Genomic DNA, 9737 nt, shown 5'->3' with positions numbered 1-9737 from the left:
AAACTGAGCTGGGAAATATAAAAATACTTAGAGAGTAAACATCATACTTTCTGCAAAATGGCAAATGTAAGAGTTATTGACCTTAAAGAGGTGGTAGAAGAAGATACAGGGGTAGAAAGTTTGTTCAAAGGGATAATATTCAAGAAGTTCTCAAACCTAGAGATAGTTATTAACATTCAAGTACAAGGATGTCATAGAACACCAAGCATATTTAACCCAAGAGTATTACCTGAAGGCATTTAATAATCAGATTCTGAAAGGTCAAGGATAAAGAATGAATCCTAAAAATAGCAGAGAAACAGATAATATACCATGAAGCCCCAATGTGGCTGGAAGCTGACTTTTCAGTGGCAATCTTACAGATTAGGAGAGAGTGGCATAACTTATTTAAAGTTCTGAAGGGAAAAAAAACAAAAACTTTTACCCTAGAACAGAACATCCAGGGAAAATGCCCTTCAAACATGAAGTAGAAATAAAGTTATTCCCAGACAAACAAAAGCTGCTGAGGGATTTCATCAACACCAGACCTGTCCTACTGGAAATGCTTAAGGAAGTTCTTCAGTGTGAAAGGAAAGGGTGATTATGAGCAAAAGAAATCATCTGAAGGCTCAAAACTTATTGGTAAAAATAAGCACACAGGAAAACACAGAATATTATAACATTGTAATTGTGGTATGTTAACTACTGTTAAGTAGAATGATTAAATAATGAACAAATTAAAATAGTAACTTCAATAACTTTTATTTATTTTTTTTCTTTATTTTATTTTTTTTTTTTTGAGATGGAGTTTTGCTCTTGTTACTCAGGTTGGAGTGCAATGGCGCGATCTCGGCTCACCGCAACCTCCGCCTCCTGGGTTCAGGCAATTCTCCTGCCTCAGCCTCCTGAGTAGCTGGGACTACAGGCACGCGCCACCATGCCCAGCTAATTTTTTGTAGTTTTAGTAGAGATGGGGTTTCACCATGTTGACCAGGATGGTCTCGATCTGTTGACCTCGTGATCCACCCGCCTCGGCCTCCCAAAGTGCTGGGATTACAGGCTTGAGCCACCGCGCCCGGCCACTTCAATAACTTTTAAAGACATAGTTCAATAAGGCATAAAAGAGAAATGACGAAAAGTTAAAAAGTGGGAGGATGAAGTTAGAAGTGTAGATTCATTGTTTTCTTTTTTCATGTTGGTTTGTTTGCTTATGCAGTGTTAAGTTGTCATCTGTTTAAAGTAATGGTTTATAAGATAGTATTTAAAAGCCTCATAGTAGCCTCAAATCAAAAAACATACAACAGATACACAAAAGGCAAATAGCACGAAACTAAATCATACCACCAGAGAAAATGAGCTTCACTGAAAGGAAGACAGAAAAGAGGGAAGAAAGAGAAGACAAGAAAGCAATTAGAAAACAAATCACAATGTGGCAGGAGTCAGTTCAGATGTATCCGTAATAACATTGAGTGTCAATGGACACTTTAATCAAAACTCTTCAATCAAAAGACATAGAGTAGATGAGGGGATTTAAAAAGAGGCACATTGATCTGTTGCCTACAAGAAACATACTTCACCTATGAACATCTACATAGACTGAAAATAATAAAATGGAAAAAAGACATGTTATATGCTAATATAAACCAAAAGAAGGGCAGGAACAGATATATCAGACAAAATAGATTTCTTTTTTTTTTTTTTTTAAATATGGAACGCTTCACGAATTTGCGTGTCATCCTTGCGCAGGGGCCATGCTAATCTTCTCTGTATCGTTCCAATTTTAGTATATGTGCTGCCGAAGCGAGCACGACAAAATAGATTTCAAAACAAAAACAGAAGAACCAAAGAAGGTCATGATGTAATGATAAAGGGGTCAATACAGCAGGAGGATATAACAACTGTGACTGTATATTTACCCAACACTGGAACACCCAGATATATGAATCAAATATATTTTTATTTATATATTTGAGATATTTATAAAAAGAAAGCTAAAGAGAGAGAAGGCCCCAATACTGGAGGCTCAACACCTCATTGTCAGCAGTGAAGAGATCTCCAATAGCTGGAGACCTCAACACCTCATTGTCAGCATTGGAGAGATATTCCAGACAGAAAATAAATCAACATTAGGCTTCACCATCAATATAGACCAAATGAACCTAACAGATATTTACAGAACACTTCATCCAATAGCTGCAGGACACTCGTCCTTATGTGCTTCTATTTCCGAGCTCTCTCCTTTTGTTAAACTGACCCATTTGCTACTTTTCACCAATGCCACATTGCCTTGGTTATTGTAACTTTATAGTAAATCTTAAAGTTTAGTTGTGACAGTCCTCCAATTTTGTTCTTCTCATTTAATATCGAGTTGGCTATTCAAAGCCTGTTTCTTCTCCAAAAAAATATTACAAATCTGTTTGTTGATATCCACAAAATAACTTACAGAAACTTTGATTGGGATTTTGTTAAATCTATAGATCAAGTAGGAAAGAACCAACATCTTGACGCTATTGAGACTTCCTATGCATGAACATGGAGTATCTTTCCATTTAGTTATTTGATACCCTTCAACAGAGTTTTGTAGTTTTCCTCATATGGATCACATGTATATTTTATTAAATTTTTATCCAAATATTTTATTTCTGGCAGTGTTAATATAAATAGTAATGTGTTTTTAATTTCAAATTACACTTGTTTATTGCTGGTTCATATAAAAGGGATTGACTTTTGTATATTAACTTTGTAACTTGAACTCTTACCATAATAATTCATTTGTTCAAGAAGTGTTTTTTGTTGATCGTTTCAAACTGCTTACATAGATGATTGTGTCATTTGCAAAAACAGTTTTTTAAAAAAATTTCTCCCTTTCAAATCAATGTAACTTTTATTTCCCTTCCCTGTCTTACTGCATTAGAAAGGACTTCCAAGTATGATATTGAAAAGCAGAGATGAGAGAGCACATCCTTACCTTGTCCCTGATCTCATCATTAAGTATGCTGTCAGGCTTTTGTTGATGTTCTTTATAAAATTTAAGAAGTTTTTCTCTGTTACTAGTTGCTGAGAGTTGTTTTTTGTTCTTATCATGACTGGGCGCTGGATTTCAATACAGCTTTTGCTATAACTATTAATATGATTATGTAACTTTTTTTCCTACAACTTGTTGATATAATGGATGACATTGATTTTCAAATGTTGAACCAGCCTTCCATACCTAAGAAATATTTTACTTGATCATGTTATACACTTCTTTTTATACATGTTGTATTTAATTTGCTTATATTTGGTTGAGAATGCTTGCATTCAGATTTACCAGAGATATTGGTCTAGTTTTCTTGCAATTTTTTTTTCTGGTTTTGGCATCAGGGTAATGCTTTCCACACACACTGAGGAGGCTGAGTTAGAAGATAGAACCTCTTATTCTATCTTTTGGAAGAGACTAAAGAAAATTTGTATAATATCTTAATTAAATGTTTGGTAACATACAACAGTGAAACTCCGTGGGCCTGATGTTTGGAGTTTTATAAAGTTATTGCTTGTTGACCCAATTACTTTCATAGACATAGGTCTAATCAGATTATCTGTCTACTTTTGTGAGTTTGGGCAGAATGTGTCTTTCAAGGAATTGGTCAAATTCATACAGGTAATCAGATTTGTAGGTATAAAGATGTTCAATAATACTTCCTTAATAACCTTTTAATGTCCATGGGATCTGCAGTGATGTCCCCTTCTGATATTAAAAATTTGTGATTCTTTTTTTTTTACTTACCCTGGAAGGCATATTGATTTTATAGATCATTTGAAAAAAAAAGGATTTGGTCTTGACAATTTTTGCTATTGATTTTCTGTTTTCAACTTTATTTTTTGTTTGTTTGTTTTTGTTTTTTTGAGATGGAGTCTTGCTCTGTCACCAGGCCAGAATGCTGTGGCATGATCTCAGCTCACTGTAGCTTCTGCTTCCTGGGTTCAACCTATTCTCCTGCCTCGGCCTCTGGAGTAGCTAGGACTGCAGGCGCATGCCATCAAGCCCAGCTAATATTTGTATTTTTAGTAGAGACAGGGTTTTACCATATTGGCCAGAATGGTCTTGAACTCTTGACTTTGTGATACACCCACCATAGCTTCCCAAAGTGCTAGGATTACAGGCATGAATCACTGCACCCAACCAACTTTATTGTTTTTTAAATTTTTATTTATTATTACTTTTTATGAGTACATAGTAGGTATAGATATGTAGGGGGTACATAAGATATTTTGATACAGGCATGTAATGCATAATAATCACATCATGGAATAATGGGGTAACCTTTCCCTTAAGCATTTAACCTTTGTTTAACAAAAAAATTATACTCTTTTAGTTATTTTAAAATGTACAATTAATTTATTTTTTACTATAGTTACCCTGTTGTATTACAAATCATTAAGTTTTATTCAATATTTCTAACTAATTTTTATACTCATTAACTATCATCTCATGCCCCCTAACCCCTTAATACCCTTATTTTTAGATCCCACAAGTAAGTGACAACATGTTATGTTTGTTTTGCTATTCCTAGCTTATTTCACTTAACATAATGACCTCCAGTTCCATCCATTTTGTTGCAAATTACAGGATCTCATTCCTTTTTTATGGCTAAATAATACCTAATTGTGTATATGCATCATATTTTATTTATTCAGTCATCTGCTGATGTACACTTAGGTTGCTTCCAAATCCTGGCTATTGTGAATAGTGCTGCAATAAATATGGGAGTGCCGATATCTCTTTGTTATACCAATTTCTTTTCCTTTAGGTATATGTATGCCCTCCAGAGAAAGGGCTGGATCATGTGGTAGATCTATTTTAGGTTTTTTTTTTTTTTTTTTTGAACCTCCAGAGTGTTTTCCATAGCAATTGTACTAACTCACATTCCCACCAACAATGTATGAGGGTTCCCTTTTGGACATATCCTCACCAGCATTTATTTCCTGTCTTTTGGATATAATCCATTTTTAACTGGGGTGAGATGATATCACATTGTAGTTTTAATTTGAATTTCTCATATGATCAGTGATGTTCAGCACCTTTTCATATGCCTGCTGGCCATTTGTATGTCTTCCTTTGAGAAATGTCTTTATGAATTTTTATCAATTTTTAGGTCAGATTATTAGATATTTTTTTCTTAAAGTTGTTTGAGGTCTTTATATATTCTGGTTACTAATACCATGTCAGATAAGTAATTTGCAAATATTTTCTTCTATTCTGTGTGTTGTCTGTTCAGTTTTTCAATTGTTTCCATTGCTGTTCAGAAACTTTAAAAATTGTTGTGATCTCATTTGTCCATTTTTGCTTTGGTTTCCTGTACTTCTGGAGTTTTACTCAAGAAATTTTTGCCTGGACCAATATTCTACAGAGTTTCCCTAATGTTTTCTTTTTGTAGTTTCATGTGTTAGATTTACATTTCTAATCCATTTTGATGTTATTTTTGTATATACTGAGAGAGACAATTTTCCTGGTATGTTCTTGGCACCTTTGCAAAAAAAATGAGTTCAGTGTAGGTATCTGGGTTTGTTTCTTTGTACTCTATTTTGTTCCAGTGATCTATGTGTCTATTTTTAATGACAATATCATGTTGTTTTGATTCCCATAGCTCTGTAGTATAATTTGAAGTCACGTAATGTGTTCTTCAAATTTTTTTCTTTTTGCTCAGGATAGCTTTGGCCATTCTCTGTCTTTTGGGGTCCTATATAAATTTTAAGGAACTTTTTCTATTTCTGTAAAGAATGTCGCTGGGTTTTATTATTATTATTATTATTGTACTTTAAGCTCTGTGGTATATGTGTACATCCCACAGGGTTGTTGGTTAGGTACACACATACCGTGATGGTTTGCAGTCTCTGTCCCCCCGTCACCTACATCGGGCATTTCTCCCAGTGGTTTCCCTCCCCAGCCTCCCCACACCCTCCTGTCCCTAACCTAGTCCCCCAACCCCAACAGACACTGGTGTGTGATGCCCCCCTCCCTATGTCCATGTGCTCTCACTGTTCAACACCTGCCTATGAGTGAGAACATGTGGTTTTTGGTTTTCTGTTCTTGTGTCAGTTTGCTGAGAATGATGATTTCCAGATTCATCCATGTACCCACAAAGGACGCTAACTCCTTGATTTTTATGACTGCATAGTATTCCATGGTGTATATGTGCCACATTTTATTTGTCCAGTCTATCATTAACGGGCCAATGATTTGTGTTGGTTCCAAGTCTGCTATTGTAAACAGTGCTGCAATAAACATATGTATGCATGTGCCTTTATAATAGAACAATTTATAATCCTTTGGATATGTACCCAGTAATGGAATTGCTGGGTCAAATGGAATTTCTATTTCTAAATCCTTGAGGAATCGCGACACTGTCTTCCACAAGGCATTGCACTGAATGTGTGGATTGCTTTGGATAGTATGGCCATTTTAATAATGCTGATTTTTCCAATGCCTGAACATGGAATATCTTTCCATTTTTATGTGTCTTCTTCAATATTTTTCATCAGTCTTTTATAATTTTTATTGTGGAGCTCATTCACTTCTTTGGCTAAGTTAATTCCTAAGTAATTTTATTTGCGGCTATAATAAATAGAACTACTTTTTAATTTCTTTCCCAGATTGCTCACTATTGGCATACAGATATGCTTCTGATTTTTGTATATTGATTTTCTCTCCTGCAGCATTTTTGAATTTGTTGATCTCTTCTAGTAGTTTTTTGTGTGAGTCTTTAGGTTTTTTCAAATATAAGATCATATCATCTGCAAAAAAAGATAATTTGACTTCTTCCTTTATAATTTCAATGCTTGATATTTCCTTCTTTTGTCTGATTTCTTTAGGTGGGACTTCCAGTACTATGTCAAATAACTGTGGTGACAGTGAGCATCCCTTTGTGTTCCAGATCTTAGAGGAAAGCCTTTCAGTTTGTCCCCATTCAGCATGATACTAACTGTAAGTCTGCCATACATGGTTTTTATTATATTGAGGTATGTTCAACCCTTTTATACCCAGTTATTTGTTTTTTTAATCATCAAGTATTGTTGAATTTATCACATTTCAGCATCAATTGAAATGATCATATACTCTGTTGATATGATATATCACATTCATTGATTTATGTATGTTGAACCATTCTTGCATCATTAGAAAATGCCATATGGTTATGATGAATGGTCCTTTTAATGAATTGTTGAATTTGGTTTGCTAGTATTTTGTTGAGAGATTTTTGCATCAATACTTATCAGGGATATTGGCTTGTAGGTTTTGTTTTTTTTCTTTTTGGTTATGTCTTTTCCTGGTTTCAGTGTTGTAATAATACTGGCCTTAGAGAATGACTTTGGAAGTATTCCCTCCTCTCACATTTTTTACAATAGTTTGAATAAGATTGACATTAGTTCTTCTTTAAATGTTTGGAATGTAGCAGTAAAGCCAGCAGGTCCCAGGTATTTCTTTGCTGGGAGACTTTTAATTACAGCTTCCATCTCATTCATTACTTGTTATTGATCTGTCTTGGTTTAGGATTTCTCCTTGGTTCAGTCTTGGTATTGCTTTTCTAATTGTTTAAGATTTTTAGGTATTTGTATCATTTCCAAAATTCCTCTTGTTATTGATTTCTAGTTGTGTTCTAGAGACTAGAACTCTGGTCAGAGGAGATGCATAATACTATTTCAATTTTTTAATGTTTTAAGAGTTGTTTTGTAACTGAACATATGGTTTATGCTTGACAGTGACTCATATACTGAGAAGTGTGGGTATTCTACAGCCATTGGATGAAGTGTTCTGTAAATACCTATTAGTACATTTGGTCTATATTGAAGATTAAATCTAATGTTTATTTGCTTATTTTCTGCCTGGAAGATTTGTCCAGTGCTAAAAATAGGGGGTTAAGGTCTCTGGCTATTATTGTATTGGGGTCTACCTCTCTTTAGCTATAATAATATTTGATTTATATATCTGGGTATTCCTGTATTGGGTAAATATATATCCACAATTGATATAGCCTCTTGCAGAATTGACCCCTTTATCATTATATTATAACCTTCTTTGGTTCTTCTTACAGTTTTTGTGTTGAAATCACTTTTGTCTGATATAAGTATAGTTGCTCCTGCTCTTTTGGTTTCTATTGGCATAAAATATATTTTTCCATCCTATTATTTTAGTCTGTATGTGCCTTTGTAGGTGAATTGTTCCTAATAGGCAACAGATTCATGTGTCTTCTTGTTTTATCTACTCTGTGTCTTATTATTGGACAGTTTAGTCCGTTGTCATTAGTGTCGTTATTACATATGGACTGACTCCTACTACTTTGTGATTTGTTTTCTGGTGGTTTTCTCTCCCTCCCTTCCTCCCTTCCTTCCTTCTCTTGTTTCTTTCCTTCTCTTGTTTCCTTCCTTCTCTTGTTTCCTTCCTTCTCTTGTTTTCTTTTCTTTTTTTTTTTTTTTTTTTTTTTTTTTTTTGAGACGGAGTTTCACTCTTGCTACCCAGGCTGGAGTGCAATGGCGCGATCTTGGCTCACCGCAACCTCCGCCTCCTGGGTTCAGGCAATTCTCCTGCCTCAACCTCCTGAGTAGCTGGGATTACAGGCACACGCCACCATGCCCAGCTAATGTTTTTTGTATTTTTAGTAGAGACGGGGTTTCACCATGTTGACCAGGATAGTCTCGATCTCTTGACCTCGTGATCCACCCGCCTCGGCCTCCCAAAGTGCTGGGATTACAGGCGTGAGCCACCGCGCCCGGCCCTTTTCTTGTTTTCTTCCTTTTAATGAAGGTGATTTTCTCTGGTTGTATGATAATTTCTTGCCTTTTGCTTTTTGTGTATCTGCTGTATGTTTTTCAATTTGAGGTTGCAATGAGGCTCTAAAATAAGTCTTGTAACCCATTATTTTAAACTGATGACAACTTCACACTGATGGCATAAACAAATAAACAAAACACACAAACAAAAACCTCATGAATACTTTACACCGTAACTTAGTTTCCCTGTTTTTTAACTGTTCATGTTTTTCTATTTATATTTTATTGTACTGTCTGTCTGGAGAAGTTGTAGCTATTGTTTTTTTATTGATTCATCATTTAGTATTTCTACTTAAGAGTAGTTTATACATTACTATTACAGTGTTATAGTATTTTGTGTTTTTCTGTGTGCTTAGTATTATCAATGAGTTTTGTGCCTTCTGATGATTTCTTATTGCTTGTTAATGTTTTCTTTCAGATTGTTGAACTTCCTTATGTATTTCGTACAAAGCAGGTCTGGCATTGATAAATTTCTTTAGCTTTTGTTTATCTCTGAAGGTCTTTACCTGTCTTTCCTGTTTGAAGAATATTTTTAGTTGACATACTATTCTAGGATAAAAGTTTTTCCTTCAGAACTTTAAATATGCCATTCTACTATCTCCTGGACTGGGAAGTTTCTGCTGAAGAATTTGCTGCCAGGCATATTAGAGTTCCACTGTATGTTATTTTTTAAAATTTCCTCTATCTGCTTTTTGGATCCTTTCTTTATCCTTGAAATCTGTTACTCTGATTATTAATATACTTTGAGGTAGTAATCTTTGGGTTAAATCTGCTTTATTCCATAGGCCACAAATTCAAAAGCCTTCTTGCAGCCAGTTTCTTGAGATGGCTTTCCAGATATTTGAAAGGACTTGGCATTGTGATCTAAGCTATATCTGCTTTAGGGGGCACTCCAAGCTCAGTAATGCTGTGCTTTATGCAGACTTATAGAGGTACCACCTTGATGGCCT

General features: G+C 34.8%; 1 non-coding gene across 1 annotated transcript; it reads right to left on the bottom strand.

The window, feature by feature from the left end:
- Positions 1–1680: 1680 nt before the first annotated feature.
- On the bottom strand, positions 1681–1787 carry LOC116554066. The gene has a single exon (XR_004270036.1). It is a non-coding gene; the product is annotated as a U6 spliceosomal RNA (small nuclear RNA).
- Positions 1788–9737: the final 7950 nt, after the last annotated feature.

Source organism: Sapajus apella, unplaced genomic scaffold (genome assembly GCF_009761245.1).
Source record: "Sapajus apella isolate SASKATOON/1434 unplaced genomic scaffold, GSC_monkey_1.0 scaffold1, whole genome shotgun sequence".
NCBI classification, from domain to species: domain Eukaryota; kingdom Metazoa; phylum Chordata; class Mammalia; order Primates; family Cebidae; genus Sapajus; species Sapajus apella.
Note: the sequence above shows the minus strand (reverse complement) of the source record. Positions and strands in the feature narration are given on the sequence as shown.